Consider the following 26,755-nt stretch of genomic DNA (forward strand, 5'->3'; position numbering starts at 1 on the left):
GGGTGCAAGCCAATTTCTGGTAGGTCCCCATTCATTTCAATATTTTATTTTTAATATGTTAGACTTGATGCTACCATAGTATGTGACTGCATTTGAGAAAATGTTACAGACCTTTACTTTTAACAAGCTAATATGTATATTCTTTTAATAATGACAGTCAATAGGACTTACTCCTGGGTGTGGGTAGGATTGCAGCCTAGGCTTGTTAAAAATTTTCCTGCTTGATGATGTCACTTCCGGTCCCGGTGCTAAATGAGTGAGAACCCCTGCTGTATAGGACAAAGAGTAACAGGTATGGGGGGAGAGGGTAGTGGCTCCTGCAGAGCAGAGGGCAGCCAAATCCTATCCAACATTCTGGTGCTGATACAGCTGCAATCAGCCCCGAGGTAAGGGAACGTTTGTTCTCAGACCTTGAGGAGGATTCTGTGACTGCCCCTCAACTGCATGTGGCATGTGGTCAACAGGCATGTGGATGTGGGAGAACCCGTGGACATTATATATCTGGACTTTCAGAAGGCGTTTGACACGGTCCCTCACCAAAGGCTACTGAAAAAACTCCACAGTCAGGGAATTAGAGGGCAGGTCCTCTCCTGGACTGCGACCTGGTTGAAGGCCAGGAAACAGAGTGGGTGTCAATGGGCAATTTTCACAATGGAGAGAAGTGAAAAGCAGTGTGCCCCAAGGATCTGTCCTGGGACCGGTGCTTTTCAACCTGTTCATAAATGACCTGGAGACAGGGGTGAGCAGTGAGGTGCCTAACTTTGCAGACAACACAAAACTTTTCCGAGTGGTGAAGACCAGAAGTGATTGTGAGGAGCTCCAGAAGGATCTCTCCAGACTGGCAGAATGGGCAGCAAAATGGCAGATGCGCTTCAATGTCAGTAAGTGTAAAGTCATGCACATTGGGGCAAAAAATCAAAACTTTAGATATAGGCTGATGGGTTCTGAGCTGTCTGTGACAGATCAGGAGAGAGATCTTGGGGTGGTGGTGGACAGGTCGATGAAAGTGTCGACCCAATGTGCGGCGGCAGTGAAGAAGGCCAATTCTATGCTTGGGATCATTAGGAAGGGTATTGAGAACAAAACGGCTAGTATTATAATGCCGTTGTACAAATCGATGGTAAGGCCACACCTGGAGTATTGTGTCCAGTTCTGGTCGCCGCATCTCAAAAAAGACATAGTGGAAATGGAAAAGGTGCAAAAGAGAGCGACTAAGATGATTACGGGGCTGGGGCACCTTCCTTATGAGGAAAGGCTACGGCGTTTGGGCCTCTTCAGCCTAGAAAAGAAATGCTTGAGGGGGGACATGATTGAGACATACAAAATTATGCAGGGGATGGACAGAGTGGATAGGGAGATGCTCTTTACACTCTCACATAATACCAGAACCAGGGGACATCCACTAAAATTGAGTGTTGGGCGGGTTAGGACAGACAAAAGAAAATATTTCTTTACTCAGCACGTGGTCGGTCTGTGGAACTCCTTGCCACAGGATGTGGTGCTGGCGTCCAGCCTAGATGCCTTTAAAAGGGGATTGGACGAGTTTCTGGAGGAAAAATCCATTATGGGGTACAAGCCATGATGTGTATGCGCAACCTCCTGATTTTAGGAATGGGTTAAGTCAGAATGCCAGATGTAGGGGAGAGCACCAGGATGAGGTCTCTTGTTATCTGGTGTGCTCCCTGGGGCATTTGGTGGGCCGCTGTGAGATACAGGAAGCTGGACTAGATGGGCCTAAGGCCTGATCCAGTGGGGCTGTTCTTATGTTCTTATGCAGGATGCAGCTCATGCCCTGTTGGCATGGCTGCATCACAGTTACAAGCCATGATGTGTATGTGCAACCTCCTGATTTTAGAAATGGGCTATGTCAGAATGCCAGATGCCCTAAGGGAGGGCACCAGGATGCAGTACTCTTGTTATCTGGTGTGCTCCCTGGTGCATTTGGTGGGCCGCTGTGAGATACAGGAACTCACAGCTAGATGGACTAGATGGGCCCATGGCCTGACTAGATGGACTAGATGGGCCCATGGCCTGATCCAGTGGGGCTGTTCTTATGTTCTTAAAGTTAGATAGGATTGAGCCCTTTGCCTATGGCAGCCCCAACACTTCCAGGGTGTTGGGACACTTCCAAGGTGTTGCAGCCCTGTCTACACCATAAGCTTAAAGGGCTGCCTAGTCATTCATTCTTCCCTGGGAAGCTTGGGAATTGCAGTTCTGTGCGGGTGGCTCTGGATCACTAACTGAATTATTCTCAGCACTCTCAAAAATCAACAATTCCCAGGATTCTTCAGATGAATCTATGGCAAAAAAAAAATCCCAAATCAATACAGGTCTGTGGTATAGACATGAGAGACCTGAGAGTCAACAACTCACAGAGTTCCCTGAAAGTGAGGGGCACAAGGCAGCACATCTTGCAGCACAGGGCTAAGAAATTTCATTGTGAGCACTGCAGAACATTTCTTTCGGTGCTGAGGAGAATGAGATTTCACTGCTCTTCTGTCTGCTTAGGGAATACTTGTGTGTGTGTTTCCGTGCGTTTATATTTAACAAAATTTATGATGCCAAGAAAAAAGTCTGGGGGAAAAAAAGCTCAAAAGTTTGTGCATAAATGATCAAATCAACAGTTGAAGCCAAATATAAATATTAAACTTCCTGCATCACAGGGGAAGCAACTTTCGCTACCACAATAGTTGTCTGTTCCCACCTTCAGTTGCCTTCTAAATCCATACTTAGAGGTATACATGTATTGCAGCTAATCTTGTAATATGAGCTTGGGGAGCTCAGGGGAGAAGTGAATCCAAATCTTTGTACAATATTTGCTTGAAGACTATGGTCTGTGGTCAATCACCACCTCACTTCTTGGTAAAATTGGATAATCTGCTGTGTATACTGACCTATGAGCATGGCTGGCACATCCATGAAGCCACCTGATGCAGTGTGCATCAGATTGTGAAGGGGCAGGGGGGTGGATTCAGGGCCCAATGCTATCCAACTTTCCAGTGCTGATGGAGCCACAATGCAGCCCTGAGGTAAGGGAACAAATGTTCTCTTACCTTGAGGAAGCCTCTTGACTTCCTCTCCACCGCAGGATGCATCGCGCACCCTGTGGGCATGGCTGCATCACTGCAGGAACGCTGGGTAGGATTGGACCCTCAGGGTGCCTTTTCACCCTGAGTCTGCTGCTGCCACTACCTTCCTCCAACCTGCCACCAATACAAGTCCTAATCATCTGCTTTCTGCTTGGTTGAGTGAGAAGCAGACCATTCCCCTCCTCGTGTGCTGCCATCAAGCCTAGTGTTTGTGCTGTCCCTGTAAATGAAACTGAAAGTCCTGCACTTCCACATTTGATGGTGGCACGCGAGAAGCATGGTAGGAGGTGGTTTGTATATTTTGTAGCAAACTCAAGATGGCATCAGATGGTGTTCGGGGTTGCACTACCCCTGCCTGTGAGTGTGTCACATATTTGTGTCCCTGTTTCACTATGCCATGGGGTCACTAGTTGCTATTATGATCATTACTGCTGTCTTTAAGCCCAAGTTTACCAACTAATACATACTCTACAGAAAAGCGGAAAAGGTATGGCAAGGAAAGAGAAAATCAATTCAAGTACCAACATTCTCAAGTCGCATAGTGACCTCAGTGAATAATCACTGAGAAAACAATTCTGAGAGAAGAGGAACCAAATGGCCATTGGACCCAGCAAAGACAGTTGACGGGGCCTCAGTGTTTCACTTTTTCTCCTAGTGTGACCATTGGGAAAATAATAAATTATAGCACTGTCCCTTTTTATTTCCTAGCATTTATCTTACCTGTTCAGAGTTTAAAATATTTTTCCTAGCAGAGGATATCCCAGTTGCTCGCAGGGTTCCCCCCAAATCCTGGAGATATTAGTGTTTTGATGAACCTGGAGCATCATTTAGGCGCATGATGTGGTCTTGTGTAGAGATGCAATCCTTTGGGGAAGAGGTTATTTGTTGTATTAATTTGGTATTGCAACCAACATTGATTTTTGCAGATGCTTAAATTCTTTTGAATTATCTGCCTGCTTTATGGAAGTTATCTGCAAGACAGTGAAAATGAACTCTTTGTATCCTTATAGTAGCCAAACTACTCATAGTGTAGTAGTTGGCAACCTTCAGTCTCGAAAGACTATGGTATCGCGCTCTGAAAGGTGGTTCTGGAACAGCGTCTAGTGTGGCTGAAAAGGCCGATTCGGGAGTGACAATCCCTTCCACACTGGGAGCAAGTGCAGTCTGTCCCTGGCCTGTCTCCCTGGCTATGGACCTTCCTTCTTTGCCTCTTAGCCTCAGACTGTTGGCCAAGTGTCTCTTCAAACTGGGAAAGGCCATGTTGCACAGCCCGCCTCCAAGCGGGCCGCTCAGAGGCCAGGGTTTCCCACTTGTTGAGGTCCACTCCTAAGGCCTTCAGATCCCTCTTGCAGATGTCCTTGTATCGCAGCTGTGGTCTACCTGTAGGGCGCTTTCCTTGCACGAGTTCTCCATAGAGGAGATCCTTTGGGATCCGGCCATCATCCATTCTCACGACATGACCGAGCCAACGCAGGCGTCTCTGTTTCAGCAGTGCATACATGCTAGGGATTCCAGCACGTTCCAGGACTGTGTTGTTCGGAACTTTGTCCTGCCAGGTGATGCCGAGAATACGTCGGAGGCAGCGCATGTGGAAAGCATTCAGTTTCCTCTCCTGTTGTGAGTGAAGAGTCCATGACTCGCTGCAGTACAGAAGTGTACTCAGGACGCAAGCTCTGTAGACCTGGATCTTGGTATGTTCCGTCAGCTTCTTGTTGGACCAGACTCTCTTTGTGAGTCTGGAAAACGTGGTAGCTGCTTTACCGATGCGTTTGTTTAGCTCGGTATGGAGAGAAAGAGTGTCGGAGATCGTTGAGCCAAGGTACACAAAGTCATGGACAACCTCCAGTTCATGCTCAGAGATTGTAATGCAGGGAGGTGAGTCCACATTCTGAACCATGACCTGTGTTTTCTTCAGGCTGATTGTCAGTCCAAAATCTTGGCAGGCCTTGCTAAAACGATCCATGAGCTGCTGGAGATCTTTGGCAGAGTGGGTAGTGACAGCTGCATCGTCGGCAAAGAGGAAGTCACGCAGACATTTCAGCTGGACTTTGGATTTTGCTCTCAGTCTGGAGAGGTTGAAGAGCTTTCCGTCTGATCTGGTCCGGAGATAGATGCCTTTTGTTGTAGTTCCAAAGGCCTGCTTCAGCAGGACAGCGAAGAAGATCCCAAACAAGGTTGGTGCAAGAACACAGCCCTTCTTCACGCCGCTTCGGATGTCAAAGGGGTCTGATGTGGAGCCATCAAAGACAACAGTGCCCTTCATGTTCTTGTGGAAGGATCTGATGATGCTGAGGAGCGTGGGTGGACATCCAATCTTGGGGAGAATCTTGAAGAGGCCATCCCTGCTGACCAGGTCGAAAGCCTTCGTGAGATCTATGAAGGCTATAAAGAGTGGCTGTCGTGACACTTCGGAAAAATAAGCGCCCCCCCCTCCAATTCCTCAGTGAACTGAGACTTTGTAAGTTTATCAACATTTGAATGTACTGCTTATTGAAGACTGCATGGATATATTTTTGGATGTTTATATGCCTTTTTAAAAGAGATTTATGCATGGATTACTAATATTTTTTTTGTAGATTGCTGATATGCTGTTGTGTATATCATGCACGTTATGTATGTGCTTCCTTTTTTCCCTTTTTTTGTTCTGTTTTGCTGCAATCGTTGTTATTGTTCTGTCGTTATTTTTATGCACAAATAAAGGAGAGAAAAGCAGTAGCTGCAGGTAGGTGCTCTGAGAGGTGGGGCAGCCAGCTCCTTCCCAAGTGTATGAAGTCAGGCAGGTGAAAACAGTAAAATAAACAGAGGTTGTTAAAAAGACTACAATATGTTTCAAAACAGTGGGAAGGAAGATAAAATGGTAGAAAAGGGGCAACTATACCAGGGTAAACAAGGGGGCAGTGCTTGACAAAGGTTGGCAAAAAGATTAAAATGCAAACTGAAACACACAGAAGAGTATCATGATTTTCTAGGTACTTTCCCTACTCTTAGTACTCCTGCCAGTCTAGGATCTTGGTCCTTAGCTCCATACCTAGCTAGATAGGTAGCTGGTAAGAGATTCTTCTCAATGTATCTCACACACAAGAAGAGAGAATGGGGCAAATGTGCAAAGGGGAAGGAGTTGCTTCACTTTTTGCAATCTGTAAGGGTTCTTTAATGCTTTTCTACCTGGTGTTAATAGGAACAGAGGCTTTTGCAGAGTTCTTTTATTAAGCACTTCTGATGCTCATTTTCATAGGCAAAGGGTTACATCACAGCCTAGATCACAGCTTTCATGGGTGTAAGTCAATAGATGGCACTGGGCTAACTGAGCCCTCATCCCCTTGCTGAAGCCAAAACAGAAACCTTGTTAAAAATTAGCAAGACAGGCAAGAAGGAGGAAAAAAAATATGTTCTTCATGTCAGATATGGCTACCTTGGGTCATTCTGTTTTATGACAATTCAGGAGCAAATGAGAAGGGGAATGCCAAAGATGTCCATTATGATAGTAGCTAACCGTTGTGTTTTTGTTTTTTTTTTGGGGGGGGGGGAGGCCTCCTATGCTGGCAATAGCTGCACCACAAGTGAAGACTTTTCCTGACCTGTGGGTACAGTACTGGTAAAAGCTTCTCCTCCAGGGATTTCTTTTGGGTTGCATGCAACTGTTAAGACACTGGAGCAGCCAGAAAATTAGCTGGCAATAATCATGACATATGATGAGATAGAAGCATAGAGCAGAGATCTAGAAATGTCCTGTGAGAAATTATTGTTTGCAGAGGAGTCTGAAGAGGGAGACATGATCTCCTGCTGCAACCGATGAGCAACCCCATGACTGTGCACTTCTTGTGTGGGTGGAAAGAAGATCATTTGTGAAGTCTGCTAGGCCAGTGAGCTTCGTGATGACCATTCAAAGACACTGAACGATGAATAGATTATCATTAGTCTTTACTTTCTTGTTCTGGTTGGCCTTTGACCTGACTGATCTTGGAATTTATTCTGCTTGGCTTCTCATGTGTTTATTTTTATCTGCTGAGCTTATCGGTTTTTAAATGATTTTGCAATTACATTATTTTTATTGATGTTAGAGGCTTGAGCAGTTCATATGAATTGGAAAAATGAGATTAACATCTCAAATAATTCTTGGTATGTATGTAGTGCTTTCTATCATTCAAGCACTCCATGTGCATTGTCTTGATGTAGTGCTTACAATAACCTTGTAAGGTAGGCCAGGGTTATATCACAGCTGAGAGGCTGAGAGGGAGTGGCTTGCCAGAGGCCATTAAGAAAGTTCATAGCAGAAGTGAGATTTAAACCCAGGAAATCCTGATTGGTGGCTCACAGCCCAATCCTGAGCTGCCTGGGATGCAGCAGTACCGAAAATGGCTGCCGCCACATCCTGCATACTCTGGGCAGCTGCTGGCTGCTCCTCGGGAGAAGGGGACTTTTGTCCCCTTCCCCTGGGTAAAGAGAGCAGCCGTGCGATGGGGCTACTCAATTCATCACCAACCCAAAGGTCAGCAGTCAATCAAGAACCTTCATGTCAGGTGGTGAGCCAAACACGGAGGCTCTGGATCTGGTGGATCAAAGCTTCACTAGTCCCGTCTCCCTCCCCCAGCACACCTTCTCCCCACCCTGTCCCTGTCCTCTGCCCCCCTCCCCCTCCCCAGAATGCCTCCTTCCTGCCTCCCCCACACCCCCGCTTACCTCTCCGCTGCTCAGCAGTCTGTGCGACTGCCAAGCGCTGGACTACCACTATTGTTTGCCTGGTGGCAGGGCCTGCAAACGTGCCTTACAGCACGTTTGCGACAATTCAGTTCAAGATTGGGCCCTCAGTCTCTTAGATGCTGCACTAATAGTGATTGTGACACTTTACAAAGTACTGTAGTAGGTTTCTGCTGTAAGAAGCTTTCAATCTATAATTCAACATGGGGAAAAACAGAAAAGGATAGAAAGATGGAGGCAGGGGTAAACAAGGGAAGACGGTGTGTTGATTGCAGTTTGCATACTTAGGATTCATTACTGTCGGGTATGAGGACAAATAGGTTGTGCTAATGGACTTTATGGATGGGTCTTGTCTGCATTAACCAAAGCGCAATTGCTTGGATTCTTGCTAGATAAGCTCAGCCTCAAGTCCCTCAAAAAGCCAAGATTTTCCACCTCTGTCACTCCTTTGGATTTTAGTCATTTCGTTAGTACTGGGTAGATGGGACTTGTTAGTCTGGGAAGGCAGCTGATCTGAGAGAAGGAAAACTCTGATCCCAAACCTCCACTGCCTTGTGGCTACATCCAGTTATGGAAAAGGCTTCAGGAGTCAGCCTCGAGGCAAAATCCGGAGCCGGAGTCCCTGAGGCAGTTCATGGCTGAACACAGTCACGTTCTGGCAACTCCTGCGACGCCACTGGAACCAACAGTATTGGCTTCTGCATTTCCATTGGACCATTTCAGCGACGTGGAGAGGGGGGATTTGCTGCATGGGTAACAGTCTATCCTCCATACCTACTTTACCCAGGCTTTGCGCACAGGAGAGAACACTCTGTTCCAGAACCACTATTCAGTGCGTGATACCATAGTCTTCCAAGACTGAAGGATGCCAACAACAGTTAGTACAAAGTGATAAGTTTGAATGCTTCTGTCATGCTTCTTCGTAAAGATTACTAAGGAAGAGAGAGAGTCTGTGGCAAAGCGCCCTACAGTGATTACCCAGCTGGTATTCCTGTCTGTTCCAGAGACAAAGTTGCTCAAGGTTGGCACTGTGGGGGTGAAATGTCAGGCAAAAGATACTCTGTTGGACCATGGCCTTCAAACCCAGACATTTTAAGTTAGACTATTGGACATTTCATCCATGAAGTCTCAGTATGCATGTGGTGAATCTGTTCCCAGCCTCCCTCTATTATTGAACTGTTTCTTCTGTGTTCAGACTGGGAAGTCTCTTTAATGTTTCTCCATCCTTGAGAGAACCCTTTCTTTGTCAATTTGTATTGTGTGCACCAAAAGAAACATCCTTCTTTTGCTTATGGTCCTACAAACAGGGCTGCTGTGTTTATTCTGCTGTTCCCATGCAAGTGAAGAATGTAGTCCTGGGCATAAAATCCTCCATTTTGATTTTAAAAGGGCAAGGAAAGCAAAACCCAAAAATGTGCACTTCCTGCTTGCCGCCCACTTAAAGCCCTGCCACCTTTGCTATTGTCTTGATCTATGCAGGAAGGTCCATCTGGCTGTTTGCTAAAAGGAAACTGAAATACGTTGGGGCCAATGGCAGATCTAACATCACGATAGTTTGGCCTGCAGATATTCTGTCCCCCACACCATACAGTTTCTCAGTCACAGAACAAAGATAGTGATTGCTGGTGATTGTTCCATAGAGCTAGCATGGTGCTCTGCAGGGGACATACCATAGTCAGATACCCTACATAGGATACATACCCTATGGCAGGATATAGCATGATAATCTGTACTATAGGATTTTATTTAAAAAAAAATTTTTTTTTTTAAAAACCTTTGAAGCTGCTGCCCTTATCATCAGCTGACATTTTGGGAGACAGCTCACACTGTCACTGGGATGGAGTTGGCTTCAGATATGGTATCCAAAATGGGTGCCAGGTGACTGATATAGAATGGCAGGTCACTCAGGGGATCAACTCTGGGGAAGAAGGAGAAAATGATAGAGAAGGAAAGGAAATTACCCTCTCACACGCACAAAAAACCGAAGTATAGATGTGACAGGTCAGAAGGAGCACTCACTGTATATGCAGTGGTGATCATACAGTGTTTGGTGCTGAGAAAAATCATACAGTATAACAGGCTTTGAGAGAGAAGCAGTGGCGTCACTAGGGTTCATGTCACCCGGTGCGGGATGCAAGCGCGTCACCCCCCCCCCATGCAGTGTACAATCACTTCACCCCCACTGGTTTTTTGGCTGTACCTTTTGTTAGAACAAAGATAGAACACATTCTGCATGAAATTACGCATTGATTGATCTATAACATGATGGTATTATTATTCCAAATTATGATTTTAGTGATTTTGGTCACTAGTGGTGTCACACACACCCTGGTGTCAACTTACTAACACCTTATTGCAGCAGTTCTCAAACTTTTAGCACTGGGACCCACTTTTCAGAATGACAATCTGTGCAAAACGCACCAGAAGTGATGACGTGGTAGAAGTGACATCATCAGGCAAATTAAAATAAGTATAAATAATTAAAGTAAAACAAATAATTAAAAAAGCAGAATCCAGCCCTGTTCCACCAAGTAAATGTCCTCTGTAGCCTGCCTGCAGTAACACCACCCCCCTCCAAAATCAATGAGGTTTTCAGCCCTACCCAGTGCCCAGTTCAATTGAAGAACTTCTGTTTAAACCAGATCACTGTCAGGATCCACCTGGCTTTGCAAGTCTCGAAAAAGTTCACCTTATCAGCTGAAGCCTCCGTTTTGATCCTTTTTAGTGGGGGTGGGGGAGGCTGCCTTCTGGAGCACTTGTTTAGCTCCAGGTGCATAGGATCAGGACCATTCTGGTAGCCTTGCACTCTCCTTCACCTGATCTTCCACACCAGCCAAGGCACGTTTGCTTACTTGCGAATAAATTCGACCGTGAGGCTTAGTTTCGCTTTCCATAGGGTTCAATACATTCATCTGCTTGGAGGGAAGGACTTCCTTCTCAGGTGTTTTTGGGGGCTGCATTCATTGGATCAGGACCATTCTGGTGTCGTTGGAATCCTCTCAGCCTGCCCCTTCTGATGGACTAAGGCAAGTTCGCTTACTCATGAGTAAACGCACGATACAGCTCACTTTCACTTTCCATAGGGATCCATGCATTTTTTTGTTCTCCCGTTTTTTGACCATAACATTTGATAGAAAGGAGATATTTCACTCTGGTTTTTTGTATTGCATTCCGCTCAAACTTTCACATCCAATGGTATATAATATGATGGGGTTACTCCTAACCACTGCGATTTTAGCATGTTACCCCCTGTGCATGTCACCCCCCTGTGTGTGTCACCCGATGCGGACCGCACCCCTTGCACCCCCCTAGCGATGCCACTGGAGAGAAGTTATTAGCTGAATGGATCGTGTAAAGGGTTAGAAATGGAGTTGGGGCTGTAAAGCTTCAGGAGGCTGTGCAATTTCTTTTTATGATGCTGTCTTCGAGCTGACACAGCGCCCTGTTTTGTTCCAGCCAGCAGAATCATTATTCACAGTTGAAATGAAAGGCCTGATAAATGAACTGCTGCCCACCCCTCCACCCCCAGCTTGCCTGCATTGTCTAATACACCCCAATCTCCGAACAGTAGGTTTGATACGAGGAAGTCATATGGCTTTCAATAGGGCCTCATTCCACATGAGTGTGTATCAGGGGGCTGCCTACAACTGTTGACAGATCAAATAAGGAATTGAAGGAAATGTCATGCGGCGGCAACATCCGGCCAGTTTTCTGGATGTACATGGATAGGATTCTCTATCAAGACTTTACAAGTCCCTTAGCTGCATTTTCTGTCTTTGCAAATGTTAATTCTATACCAGCAAATAAACCTTTTGTACTTTCAGTGTTATGAATGCGCTGGCTGATGCCTTTTTATGTTTGTGCTTTTCAGCCTAAGGTGAATGTAAGAACAGAAGAATTGTCATGCTGTATGAGATCAAAGATCTATCTAGTTGAGCTTTCTGCTTCTAGAAATAGCTAGCCAAGAGCTGCTGGGTAGCTCAAAAGCAGCTCATGAAGAAAACAGAATATTGCTTATCCCAGCACCTGCATTGGAGAAGTATACTACCCCTGAACATGGAGGATCTATTTCACAAACATGTCTAATAGCTAGTGATAGACTGACCACCCCCCCATGACCTTGTCTAACCCTTTTGATATGCTTGTGACTATCTATACTTGTGGCCGTTACCACAATTCTTATGCTATGGAACTTCACAGGCATATGGTGTCTTCTGAAGAAACCTCTGCACATGGCTGTGGATGTCTCTAGTAGGCCTTAACTGAATCAATCTGGGGACCACCTCTTGCCCCTGCAGTATTTTGCAAACCAGAGTCACTCACCTTGTGAGTGTTTGCTGCTGCTTCCTCCTCAGGCTTTATTGCTCCAATTTTCCTACCTCCGGCTCAGTCTGGGTCATTCTTGGGAATGTTTCAGGGCACTTGTATATTGCACCAGTTATAAAGGCCTCTGGACACATATATTAGCAGGGACACTGTCCACCTGTTCGGGCTGGGCTGAGCTCCTGTGTGGTATTGACATGGGACAGGTTCTGTGATCTGTACTGTGGCACAACCAGTACAGGTAGTACACCATAGGCAACAGGGAGTTGTTATCCAGTTTTAATTATGTTTGCATTCATAAGTCTGACTCATGCTTTGCACCAGCATTCAAACTCAACTGAATCTTACTGACCAGATGACTCCCAGATACCATGGAGATGCTAATCAACCATATTAAGAAATTGGTAATTTGCGGACATGCCCTAGGGTTTGTAATGGAAGATTAGAAGATCCTCAGGTGGATGATGTGGTGTTGACAGTGATCCCATGTTTTGACAGCTGGTTGACAGCTCTGGGAAGGGCAGGGCTGGCTCCACAGCTGTAATCAGACAAGGCCAATGGAGACCTGGATGGACACCTGAGCTCCATTTGACCTTGATGGGACTTTGAATGAGCTGAGCTGCATTTTGGACAACAAGGGGCTGCAGGATAAAAGTCAGCTTCAGAAGGAACCAAGAGTTACCCTGACCCAGAGGGAGACGCTACCTGGCCAGACAGAGCTACTCTGACCCAGACCTACGGGAGAAGGGGACTGCCATGACCCTGCTGGAGGAGACACTCTGCTGGAGGGGACACTGCTGGAGAGGAGGGACACTGCTGCAGAAGACTGAATTGGGAAGACTGGACTGTGCTTTGGAGATTAGACCATGGACTTGGACTGGAGGCTTCAGACCTTTACCCACTGAGTTAAGTGGAGTTTTGGGGAGGGAAAGCCTCTGGGCAAGAGGATTTGCAGGGAGTATTTGTGTTTGTAGTAAATAAATTATTGTTAATTGCTCAACTGATAAGGCGTTCTGTTCATTTCTTTGCACACCACAGCTGTTCATGGAAAAGGAGGAAAATTAGCCAAAAAGTGGGCATTAGAAGAGAGTTGGAATATTTGGACAGGACAAATTGGCGTACTTGGCAGGATTGCAAAACAAATTGGCGTAGTCGGCAGGATTGCAAGACAAATTGGGATAGGACAAATTGGCGTAGTTGGCAGGATAGGACAGGGTTCCATGGGGGGGGTGAGAGCAGAGGAAGGGTTGAGATTTCTATGCTGGTGGTTGAGTCACTCTGCAGTTATATGCTGGTTATATACTCATTCCTGAGCATATTTATGAATTTGAACACATTAGCAAATGTTTTTAGGGAAGGATCGCTCTGCAGAGAAGATGAGAGGTGTGGTCTGTCCAAAACCCTCTCTCTACCTTTCAAAATGAATTCCCAGTAAGCCCACTTGCAGCAAGTTAAGTTCATGAGGTGCTCTTGTTTCTGGATTAGCAGCTTCAGAAGGCAACTGGGTTTCTGGAGGAACCCAAAATGGAAGAGGTTTCTGCTGAGGAAGAGACTTCAAAGCTCAGCATAGGCATCTCTGCTGGGGAAAGAGATGAACCATAATGCCAAAATGGAGGAGGCTTCTATGGAGCAAGAAGGCTCAAAGTGCAGCATAGACACTTCCAGAAGTGACAAATACACTTAGTGTGGAGACTTCCAAGAGATGGAGAAGTGACAAAGTTCTGCTTCCAGAGCTAGAGGACTTTGCATAAAGGAAACAAAAGCACTTCGGGGAATTTGGAGTTTCTCTTCATGTATGCAGCACAAGTTTCCTATCCTTCCAGTAGCACACAAAAGGCTTGATTGCTCCCCAAGCTCCAGTCCTTGATGGGAGACATTTCTTGGCACAGGAATCAGAAAGATTGTCCAGCAGCCTGGCCACTGGGCAATTTGAAACCTTTTATGCAGCTGGCCTTGTGCTTGCAGCAAAGGTCTATAAAGATGGAGCACTGAAATTTGCAGGACCCTGGGAGGAAAGGAGACATACAGATGCCCAGCAGTGCCTCAGCCATCCTTCCTCTTAATGACCCTTAATTAACCTGATCTCTCCTGAGAGTTCAGCATGACAGGACCCCTTGCAAAGCAAAGTCCTACTTGGCACTCAGAAATGCCAGAGAGAAACCAAGATTGAGTGTGGTTAGGCTTTACATGTATTGGGAAAAAGAGGATATTTATAACAAGCCAGAGCAAGTTATGATATTTGCTATTAAAATAGGTACATCTGATTTGTCAAACAGAACATCCTCTGGTTTTACAAGCTGATGGCTGAAGGAAAATAAATTCAGTCAAATCCCTTTGGTAAACAGACCTCAGAACATCTAGGTGTTATTTTACCCACCCAGCTCATAGCAAGCAGAAGCCTTTTGAATTCTGCAAGAGTCAGGTCTGTGATGTGTGCTCTTTGGAGTTTGGCTGCAGAGCAGAAACAGATTGAAGAGAAAATATTCTGTGACAAATTTGTGAATATTGCTGCAAAGGTCCACTGCATAGACTCTTAATTTATTATTGCCAAGTATGGACACTGCTTAGCATTGTTTCCTGTGACCTCTTTAAACCTGTGCCTTAAGAGGGGAGACAGGCATAGCTTGACATCAACTGAAAGGCTCATGTTGAGTGACAAATTAGGGAAGCCCTACTCCTTGAGCAGCATGTTCCGCTCAGCCTGTTTATTTCAGACAGGACAGCATGGAGGAAGTAAGTGGCACTGGAGCTCAAGGTAAGGGGGCAGAGGGTTGGACTCAGCACTGCTTTGCCTTGCCTCACCCTCCCTTCCCACCAAGCGGCTTTCCTTAAAAAAAACCAAAAAAAACTGCCACTGCCAGATGTAAAAGGCAGCGTATGCGCACAGAGGACTAAAAATGGGGTGCTGCCTCAGGCAGGTGCCAAGTTTGGCCAAGTCTTGCCATAGTTATGGCGGACACTTCCTGCCAGGGTCTTATCTGGGGCCAAGGAATTGGCCATAGTAGGCCCATCTGTTTCTAATTACTAGTATATTTCTGGGTTCACTTCAGTGCACTGACTTTAAAGCTCTGGGACCAGTGTTTGTCCCTTACCACTGATGGCACTAGAAAAATCTCTCTGCCAACAGGGAGAAGTGTCCATTCTGCCTGTAGGATTTATTTCCCTAACAAGCTAGTGGAGATGGAACGGCAAGTTACAGACTTTGATCCACAACACATGAGACCTGATCCAGCTTCCATCCCACATCAAAGCAAGCAGCTAGTGGAGGCAGTTAAGCATCATGACAGTTATTCACACCCAAAGGTGCATTTGCACTGTGTGCAGAGATGTGTTTCTGGGCATTGATAGTCCTTGTTGAATTGGGGCATTTGCCTTTACTTCCAGAGCAGTAGCCATGTGACAGCCCAATCCTATGCATGTCTACTCAGAAGTAAGTCCCATTAGAGTCAATGGGGCTTACTCTCAGGAAAGTGTGGATAGGATTGGGCTGTGAGTCTGTTGTAGTGAAAGCGAGATATAAAATCAAAGGTCAGGTAGAAATTATAGAAGACCTGGTTGGCACAGGGGTGCCCTCCTCCCCCTCACTAATGAATTGACAAAGCAAAAGGAATTGTGTGCATGAATAGGAAATATAGCTGTAAATATAACCCCCAGCCTAAAGGGGGGGGGGCAATGACTTTCTGTAGCAACAGTCACATGAAATTCCCTATAAACCTACAAATTCAGTTCCCTCCATTTCAGTACCACCTGTACTGACTTGGGGGTGTTTTCTAGGGTTCAAGAAGGGGGTATTTTCCATCCCACCTGGCAGTGCCAGGGGCCCCCTATATAACAGGCAGGTGCTCTAACACTGAGCTGCAGCCATTTCCCAGCCCTTCTGAGAATGTCAAGTCTACATATGAATTTGAGCTCAATGGCTTCCACAGGAGTTTGAAAACTTTTGGTGACCAGTGGCAACTTCCAAGTCTGTCTCAGAAATGCTCTGTGACTTTTCTTCCAGCTGGGAAAAGGCTGCAGTGCCACTGGCTTACAGCATGGCTACTGTTGCTCTCCTAAAGCCAACGATACAAGACAGCCGAACACACCTTCAGTTTTCACACTGGCGAAATCTTCCTGCAGTTAATTTTTAAACCGGTCTTAATTGTCCACAATTCACATTGATTGTACAGCTTATTATGATGACGGATTCTCAGCCAGTGTCTTAAATGTAGATTTCACACACACCCTATCATAACTAATCAGCTAAAGAACATCTCAACATGATTGCATTACATTTTATTACTTTAAATGAAGTAGTCATAAAAAAAAGACAAAAATCCTTAACTCATGCCATAATTTCCAGATTTGATATCTTAATCAGGCTGCTTTACATAAAATGTTTGCTCTCACCATATTATTAGCCCACAGTAGAAACCCCCATGCAAAGCATGCATTCCACATTGCATTGCTTTTCATTCCATAACTCCTTAAAAAAACTGCAAGCAAATTCCACTCAAAGATGTCCATCCTCACTGAAGTAATAGTTGAGATCAACTATTTTGTTGCTCTTACAAATCACAACCCTTGTCCCTTTCCATGTCAGTTTCTGGCTTCTCCCATATGAACCTTCCCAGCAGTTGAAGTCATCTTCTGAGGTCCTTCAAGATGAGGTGGGTGGTAACCAGAGAGAGAGACTCTTTGGTGGTGACACACCCAAACTCCAGAATGTCCAGACATTTGAGCCTGGTGCCATTCTTATCTTTCTGATGCCATGCAAACCGTATTTTGTTCTCTCAAACATTTTACAATATTGATGGGCTTTGGTACTTTTCTCCCTGTTGTGCAAATCAGCTATGGTTCTTTGCATTTTATTGCTTTTAAGCCGCTAAGTTTTATTGTCATAGTTTGCACTTTAGCATTTTTTTTATTTTTGTGATTTTGTCATTCATTGTTAACCACCTTGATATGAATTTTGATCAAGTGGGATTTAAATACCTACAATAAATATGTTTTGAAGCAAAAATCGCAAGTAATTCAGCAGTCAGTGACTACCACACGCTGACCTAGTTGCTTGGGGGAAAGGGGCAATATAAGCCTCCAGGGAGCATGTGGGTCCCTGACATTTGCCCAGTATGACTGATACTGATGTATCAGCCATAAGGCGGACTGCTTCATCCTATAGACAGATGCATGTTGACAGAGAGATTTATGCTTTATGTAGAAACACAGCACAGCCCATCCGTCATCATTCACAACCGATGTTCCGTGGGTGCGTTTGTTTTCCAGCATAGAATAAACATCACTGGTGAGTAATGAAAGGTTTCCATGTCACTGCTGGGTTCTGATCTGCCCTGCAACTGAACTGGTAGAGTCGAGACAGTGAATCACCAAGGCCTGGTTGGTGAGAGAAGCGACTGTCATTGCAAACTCTCTCCTTGGCTCTCTGGGTTGGCTGAAAAAGAGCATGTGGAACTGCAAATGTGCTCAGATACAAGTTCCCAGGGTAATGTAATGATATGATTCCTTCTTCCGAAACAAGAGGAGGTATTTCTGATGGAGCCAAAACAAATGCCAGAGTTGATTAGCCCCACAAATGGAATTAACATTATTTTACTCTTGCACTTCACAGTCAGAACCATCATGCTTCAGTCTTATTCCTCGCCAGTGTGTGCCTCAAATTACTGACTCACCCCCAGGCACTTTGCGTTGTGTGATCCTAGAATTCCCATTCATGCCTCCCTCCTCATTCCCCACCTCATAGATTACTGACTCACTTCCAAAGACTGCTCGTGGGATGCCAGGATTCCCATTCATCTCTTTCCTTTCCCGTCTTTCATACTGATGACTCACAACCCTATGGGTTCCTAATATTCCTATTCAAAACTGGAAATTTTCATAAGGACTGAAACTTTATGGTAGATCGGGGGGGGGCATGGCAGCAGCACTGGTGGAAGCTGTGCCATGGCCTCCAGCGCCATCTGCACTGCCATAGTGTGCCTTATGTGCCATAGAAGAAACCAGTTGGCCATTTTTTTTTTTAATTTTTCCAGTTGGGCATCTTCATCATCCAGAAGGGCAGTAGACTCTGTCTCATGCCTACCAGTAAGCATCCACGCTCACCTGGTTAGGTTAGGGGTAGTGGGTGCCTGGTGGTTGTAAAACATCCCATTGAATGGAGCAGTGAGCTCATCTAGCAAAGGTTACTTAAAGACAAGCCCAGGTGTACTTGAGTGAGCTCAGAGTAATGTGTACCAGAGAAATGTAATGGAGTCCAAAAGCCCAGAATAAGTACAGGGATTAGCATGAGGAGCATGGTAAGAATGAACTGCTTTGCACGTGAGTCCAGTTTGGATGGGGGTGGGTGGGTTAGATTCAGAGTGAAACACATCCTAAATCCGCCACCCCCTCAGACCCCTTGCACTCTGCTGCCAATTCAGCCCCATCAGATGGCTCCATGGATGGGGCAGCACTGGATCAGTGAGTTTGATTATACATTCCTTTATACAATGGTTTTATTTTGTTCTCCTGTGATCAACTTCTAGGACTTGCTAAGATCCACATCTGTGCATTTCCATCATCCAAGGCATTTTGTAAGCCTTCTTCTTATTTTTCTTACCTCCTTGTATTATTTTCTCCAATAAACACCTTTTTCTATTTTCTCACCTGCCTGTTGTTTGTTGAACTCCATCAGAGCTTTATAGTATTCTTTCTGGATCACAGGCTATGTGGTACTACTATACAGGTTTTAGGGAGATTCTTCATGCAACTGGGAGCGCTCTCTCTCTCTCTCGCTCTCTCTTGCTCGCTCTCTCTCTCTCTCTCTCTCACACACACAGAGAGAGAGAGAGAGAGAGAGAGAGAGAGAGAGTCTCTCTTGTCTTTGTATCACTTTTGGCCCTGGATAGAGACAGATCTGGGGAAGGGAAGAGACATTGACACAATGGCTTCCTCTCCCAGTCATTACATCAACCTCACAGGGTTGTTACAAGCCTGTATAAGGGCTTGGGAGTAGAAATGGAGTAATAATATCTAACTATCATCACCCATATCTGCCTAGCTGAGCATTTAGATCAGCAACAGAGACTCTTCTGACCCATTCCATTGCTGGTCTTTTGCCATACTGTAAAGATATGGTTCTTTCTCAGAGCATTTGAAGGAGCGGGGGTGGATGGTGGGAGGATAGTACTTTACTGTATCATGGCTGATTTTCCTTGGTTCTATTATCTGCATTTTAAAATTTGTATTTTGTTGATAAATTTAGTTGTATTAGCTGCCTGGGGGATCTTAGGAAAGACAGAGAACCAGATCACTATCATCTCATGAAACCTCAAGGAGGCAAACCTCATGTCCCAATGAGTAGACCCAGTTCACCAATTTGTGTCTACCTTCTCAGTCCTGGCTGTACAATATTTCCAGTGGAAGAGCAAACACAACAAGCCTGAGTGTGCTCCTCCTTCACCACAAACACCCCAATGCACAGTTTTTTTCCCCCCAAACAGCCACCTAGTATTTCACATTTCTATACTTGAGTTGATCTTCCTCATTCTTCTGCCTTTGACCATTTTCTGTTGACTTCTATCCTTCATTTAGGAGAGAGATTGCAAGGGGAACTTCCAAGCACTGTAGCTCATTGTCATAAAAATATTGCAATAAATTATATGAGTCTTGGGGGAAGCATTTCTGATCTACTATCCTAATGTGTGTAAGAAAATAATTAATCTTTAGATGACTGGCTCGACAGGCTACAATTGCTGGTTGAGCTCATTGGGATAATTTATAGATCATGGTGAATCATGCCAATGTGTATTTTTAGACCTGTGACATGATTATTGTAGTACTTCATCAACTGAGTTGTTGCCATTTTTCATTGTCATACGGATCAAGGAGTCTTTGTTCTGCCTGAGCTTTACCGACCGTTTCAGCACTTTAAATAGCTGATTTTAAGAATCCCTATTCAGTGGATTATACAGTGGAATCAAAGGGGCAAGCTGCACATTATGCATAATGTGTGTTTTGTCCACTTTTTTGATTTTCTAATTAAATAGTGCTTTGAGGGAACCATAATGTGATAAATCCATGGTAGGAAATGGGAGAACTTTAATACTTTGCCCCACAGTGATTCTAGTCCTTGTGCCCTCTCTACTGTTTACAATGGAAAACAGTTTTCATTAGTAAACAGTACATGGAGGCAGTGGCGTAACTAGTGGTGGCCCCCTTCCCATCAGAGCCATTCAGGGTGGTGGGAGCAAAACGGAGGCATTTGCCTGGAATGGCTCTGAAGGGGGGGAGGGGCCGCTTGCATGCCACAGTGAGGCTCCCTGCAAAACTTAGTGCTTTGCATCCCCTCTAACTACGCCACTGCAAGGAGCTAGTGCAATCCAGATCGGAACAAAGGCAGGGGCATTTCCTGGGGCATTTGGTGGGCCGCTGTGAGATCCAGGACTAGATGGGCCTATGGCCTGATCCAGTGGGAACAAAACATCAAAAGGGACAAAACATCAAAAGCTTTGCTACCTCCCCAGGGATTCTCTGAGGACAAAATATGCATTACACAGAACAAATAGTTTGACCCTCAGGGCCACAGTAGAAGTAAAGGGGTTGCATGTTTAGAACCCTTTGACATCTTTTTTGGTGGGGGGCATGGTCAAAGCAGTCACTGGGAGGGGAATGATTTGAATCAGGGCTGTGAAGGGAGAGCAATCTAACCCCTCTCTTTTGGCCATGACCCTGCTGATTCAAATAGCCCACTGAAGTTGCTAATGACTTGGTACTTCTATATCCCCTCCCCCACCTCTGGCAAGGCACCTGGGAAAGACAGCATCCCTGCTGAAGTCCTAAAGTGCTGCAAAGAGATCATCGCCACTGAGCTGCATAAAATCCTCTGCCTCTGCTGGAGAGAAGGTGGAGTACCTCAAGACATGAGGGATGCAAACATCGTCACGCTGTACAAGAACAAAGGTGACAGGGGTGACTGCAATAACTACCGCGGCATCTCTCTCCTTAGCGTTGTAGGAAAGCTGTTTGCCCGAGTTGCACTGAAGAGGCTCCAGGTACTTGCAGAGAGTGTCTATCCAGAATCGCAGTGCGGATTCCGAGCCAACAGGTCCACCACCGATATGGTATTCTCCCTTAGACAGCTGCAGGAGAAATGCAGAGAATAACGACAGCCACTCTTCATAGCCTTCATAGATCTCACGAAGGCTTTTGACCTGGTCAGCAGGGACGGCCTCTTCAAGATTCTCCCCAAGATCGGATGTCCACCCAGGCTCTTCAGCATCATCAGGTCTTTCCATGAGGACTTGAAGGGCATGTAGTCTTTGATGGCCCCACATCAGACCCCTTTGACATCCGAAGCGATGTGAAGCACGGCTGTGTTCTCAAGCCGACCTTGTTTGGGATTTTCTTCGCTGTCCTGCTAAAGCAGGCCTTTGGAACTGCAACAGAAGGCATCTATCTCCAGACCAGATCAGACGGAAAGCTCTTCAACCTCTCCAGACTGAGAGCAAAGTCCAAAGTCCAGCTGAAATGTCTGCATGACTTCCTCTTTGCCGACAATGCAGCTGTCACTGCCCACTCTGCCAAAGATCTCCAGCAGCTCATGAACTGTTTTAGCAAGGCCTGCCAAGACTTTGGACTGACAATCAGCCTTAAGAAAACACAGGTCATGATTCAGGATGTGGACTCACCTCCCTGCATTACAATCTCTGTGCATGAACTGGAAGTTGTCCATGACTTTGTGTACCTTGGCTCAACGATATCCAACACTCTTTCTCTCGATACCAAGCTAATCAGCAAAGTAGCTAACACGTTTTCCAGACTCGCAAAGAGAGTCTGGTCCAACAAGAAGCTGACAGAACATACCAAGATCCAGATCTACAAAGCTTGTATGTTGAGTACACTTCTGTACTGCATGCAGCGAGTCATGGACTCTTCACACACAACAGGAGAAGAAGCTGAATGCTTTCCACATGCGCTGCCTCCAACGCATCCTCAGTATCACCTGGCAGGACAAAGTTCCAAACAACACAGTCCTGGAACGAGCTGGAATCCCCAGCATGTATACACTGCTGAAACTGACGCCTGCGTTGGCTTGGGCATGTCATGAGAATGGGCGATGGTCGAATCCCAAAGGATCTTCTCTATGGAGAACTTGTGCAGGGAAAGCGCCCTGTGGGTAGACCACAGCTGCGATACAAGGACATCTGCAAGAGGGATCTGAAGGCCTTAGGAGTGGACCTCAACAGGTGGGAAACCCTGGCCTCTGAGCGGCCTGCTTGGAGGCAGGCTGTGCAGCATGGCCTTTCCCAGTTTGAAGAGACACTTTGCCAACAGACTGAGGCAAAGAGGCAAAGAAGGAAGGCCCATAGCCAGGGAGACAGACCAGGGACAGACTGCACTTGCTCCCGGTGTGGAAGGGACTGTCACTCCCGAATCAGCCTTTTCAGCCACACTAGATGCTGTGCCAGAACCACCTTTCAGAGCGCGATACCATAGTCTTTCGAGACTGAAGGTTGCCAACAACAGTATCCCCTCCCCCAGTGGCTAACAGGAGCTGCAGAGCACTGATCTAAGTTGGAGCTGTGGTTTAAACCCCAATGAGAAATAAAAAAGCATGGGGAATTCCAAATACAGAGCTCCCATGTCATATGTCGTTTGGACGTAAGGGGCAAATGAAGCGCAATTTGAAAGTGTGTGTAATAGTATCACTGATGTTTCCTCCTCCCATCAAAAACAACTTAGAGATACTGCAATTCTGAGCAGGAGAGAAAAGACTGCACAACCTTTTCACCACTCATCTAAAAATAATTCCTGCTAAAAATCACAAGCTATTTCTCCCCAAGGTCCCAGCTTCAGTCCCTGGCATTTTCAGGCAGAGCTGGAAAAGACTCCTCTCGGAAACCCTAGAGAGCTCCCACCAGTCAGTGTTCAGACAAGGTTCAGATGAACAAGTGGTATCATGTGGTATAAGGCAGCTTCCTGTGACACTATCATTTGAGCACAAACTCTCATCATAGAATCACATTGGATGGAAGAATTCTTTAATATTAGAGTTACTCTTCATACTGGAGTAGCAAGAGCAGCTTGGGAAGGTTGCTTCTCTTAAATTCAGTGGCTGGTACACCCTACTGAAGCATTTCAGAAATCTTAACTTCAAAGTGCAATTTCCCTGGCCATCTGTAAAAGGCACATTTTCTTCTGCAAAATCAAGAAATATACTGTATATGGTTTTTGATATGTTAATAAAACTGTAGTACCCATGATAATGTTTAAACTTTAACCTATAGGAACTCTGCATATAGTTGCTGTGTGCATGGGGGGGGGCCTGTTCTATTTTATGCTTACAACAATCCTAAATATAGATTAAGATGAAAGACAAAGATAAGCACATGAATTCTTTGCCTAAGTGGGGAATGCAACCCAGGTTCAGCCGCAACCCCCTGTCCACTACAGGACACTAGCACTTGTTTGAGAGATGGGATTCAAGGTTTCAGGCACCAAATCACTGCCAAGTGGTAACACAATGAAAAGATAAATACCAATTACCTGGGGCATATGCAGCAGATACACTGGGCAGCTACTACGCTGTCTGCATAACAGAGAACCAAGCATGCCACATCCCTGTGGTGAGTTGATGTGTATGCTGTCCACCCCAAGTAAGAGAAATCACCCTTTGAAAAGGTTTCTGTTTCTTTCCTGCCGCAGTGCAGCTAGCTAGCTACATCCACAGTTCTTGCAGGGGAAATCAGCTCTGCATTTAAGCCAGAACGAGTTGCGAGACAAATGGAGAGTCATCTGATCAGGTCTGTGAGAGAAAGGCAGTGCACAGAGAGAGACTCCAAGTGCCCAGATTTTGATTGTTATGCAGCAGGCAAGTTTTCCCATAGTGTGCCTCCTGGTTCTGCAAGGGCACATATTTTGCTTCCAGGCTGCACCCTGACTTCAATCACCCATTAGTTCCATTTTGACCTAAGGTTCATTTATATGTTACAGTTCTGGGTGCCAACATTGTCTAGATGCGAATATAGATTCTGTCACTTCTGGGGGTGGAACCAAAGATGATAAAGTCTGGGTTGCAGTCTGATCCTATGTATGTTACTTGGAAGCAAATCCAACTAGGTTTGATGGAACTTACTTGGAAATGATACATAGGAGTGCAGCCTTCAGCTGATAACAACTGGAAGCCTCTTCTAGCTTCTTTGTCTGCTTCTTAAGCACTTGTACTGAGAAGTAAGAACATGAACTGTTGTTAAGTGAAGGAGTGCACACTCTGATAACAGAAGTCTCAGGCTCAGTCCTTTGCATAAGTCATGGGGATTTAAGGGTAGCCAAGTTTCCTTGAAAGCCACAGGACTAAGGTCTTCAGTGTCCTTAGAATAATGGGTCTTCTTGCAAATCTAGAGCTTTACCAGCAAAGCGATGTAGAAGGGAGCAAATGTTGATGCCATTATAATCTCTTTGGAACTTCTATGAAACTTTGGTCTCAAAAGCCCTTCCCAGTGTTTATCAAATTGTATTGTATTCAGGAAAGCCTGAATGTTTTAAAATGCAATAATGCTTTTTCCCCTTTCAATTCTCTGCTTAAAAGCAACTTGAAGGTGGAATTTGCCTCTCTATTCAGAGACAACGCTTTATCTGATGCTTTGGTATAATGAATATACAAGCTGTAAATTTAATTCCAAGAGAAGCTTAAATCATCTGCCATACTAGCAATTAGCTTGAAGATGGAAATTTCAGCCTTATACTCCCTTTTCCATGAAGCAGTTCACCTTATCTGATGTCCTTGACAGTGAGACTGATTTACAGCCTGTCTCTGTTTCAGTTTGCAGACAGAGACTAGACAAACATAGTGGATTTCATATGTTTTAAGCATCATTTTCCTTATTTCTTAAACATTATTTGTTTTAAACTATTTATCTATAAACACCCATAACATAGCATTGACATTTGGTTCATAAACATAAGTAAACATTTGAACATTTTTCCTATTAAACTGCTAAGCATTTGCTCTGCCCAAATGATCTGTTTTAACATAATTGGCTGGCTTTCATTAGCCTGTATCAATATGATCTACAAAAAGAGCAGCTATCTTCCCTCCCTCCCTCCCACTTGCTGCCATATGATCATCAGCACCAGCCAGGTAAATAAGGTGGGAAGGAAGGTGGAAGGGGCCTTACACTCTGGATGGATGGAAATGGGGAAAGAAATGAAATTCCAAGATAGAGAAAAATGGGAGGGGGGGTCAACGCTCACCTGAACCCAGTATTCCAAGCCCCTATGACTCATGTTTCCAAGCCATGATGTGTCATGCAAATCTCCATCTCTGCTAACTGTAATCCAGGTAGCTAGACAGATTGAAAAGCAGAGAGATTCACTCTTTTTTGCATAATAATAAGTATACCTGATAGGAGAGAAGACAGAGGAATTAAAGGTGAACTGTGGAGGGAAAAAATTTCAGCATGCCCTGGAATTGATACAGTCAGTTAATGGCACAAACGTTGACTCAGCTTACAGAATTGGAATGGAGAGCTCCTTGGAATACAATTGTCTTGTGCTGCTGGATACTCTGTGTGTGGGTGCATGCATGTAATGGGAGGAAACAATCTGCTATCCCAAAAGGTCTCATCTGCATATAGTGCCGCAGGAAGGTTCTTTCATTGCATCCATGTTGAGAGCAGCCTGCTACTTTAGTCTCTTATTCATAAATTGTTTATATAGTTAATTATTACTAGACTCAACCTTGCATTGGTAACAACTGGCTCCAAAATTGTGTTTAGCATTTTCTAGCTGCCAAGGCAAGAGGAAATTTTAGGACTCAAGAGAACTATAGATTTATGGCATTTTCAAAGCATTAATTTATTACAAATATACATGCTGAACATGGAGGCAGGCATTCAGACAGACAACACCATCAGTCCCCTGCAAAGCAACAGCATACCCTTGGAACCCATCCAGCAACACAAAAGCTCCTTCTTCTCAGCTAGCTACAGAAACCCAATTATATCTTTCACTGTCTATAAGCAAACTGAAAAAGAGTTTCCTTCAGTCCCCACCCAAGCAGGTAGAGTGTGTCCTCTCGCTAGTCACCAGCAGCCACCAAAAGACTATTCAACAAGCACTTTCACCTAACAAACTATACCCAGGCTTTGAGAAAAAGTCATGGTGCATCTCCAAGTTGGACATTACAGCAATGGTTACTCCTGCTTCTCTGGAGTTATTCCCTGGGAATTTCACCTGTCCATATAGTCGAGCTGTGTCGGAGTGGGGGGATCAGTTCTCCTTTGGGGTGTTACATTCTGAGCACCATGACAAATGAGACAGATGGAAATACTTCGCAGCCTGTCAGCATTCAGCGACAGGCAGCAACCGCGGCGCTGTTCAGCTTGTAAGTGCAAATCGTGTTAGAATTTCTGTGATGTCTTTGGCAAAAGGAGCGGGAAGGATGACATCATTAATCAGCAGCAACTCTGTGATCTCATTCACAAAAGTTAAGAATAGAATCACTTAGCTTGACCGGTTGGAACAGGATGATGGAAAAGCACAATGTATGAAGGGGGGGGGGAAGCAGAAAGTAAGTTCTTTAACTTTCAGTTAGACCCTGGAAGGTACTTCAGATGTTCTTGAACAACCATAGAAGCTGCTTGCTCTTCCCAAAAATACACTGCCCA

General features: G+C 45.1%; 1 long non-coding RNA gene across 2 annotated transcripts in view; it reads right to left on the reverse strand.

The window, feature by feature from the left end:
* LOC136636684 (uncharacterized) overlaps positions 1–26,456 on the reverse strand; it is a 41,629-nt gene extending 15,173 nt beyond the window's left edge. For both annotated transcript variants that reach the window (XR_010793537.1, XR_010793536.1), the window contains exons 1-4: positions 26,322–26,456; positions 25,341–25,432; positions 24,223–24,310; positions 3,810–3,953 (exon numbers count right to left, since the gene is read on the reverse strand). This is a non-coding gene — a long non-coding RNA (uncharacterized lncRNA). The remainder of the gene's footprint in view (positions 1–3,809; positions 3,954–24,222; positions 24,311–25,340; positions 25,433–26,321) is intronic.
* Positions 26,457–26,755: the final 299 nt, after the last annotated feature.

The sequence above is a fragment of the Tiliqua scincoides genome, chromosome 1 (genome assembly GCF_035046505.1).
Source record: "Tiliqua scincoides isolate rTilSci1 chromosome 1, rTilSci1.hap2, whole genome shotgun sequence".
Classification (NCBI taxonomy): domain Eukaryota; kingdom Metazoa; phylum Chordata; class Lepidosauria; order Squamata; family Scincidae; genus Tiliqua; species Tiliqua scincoides.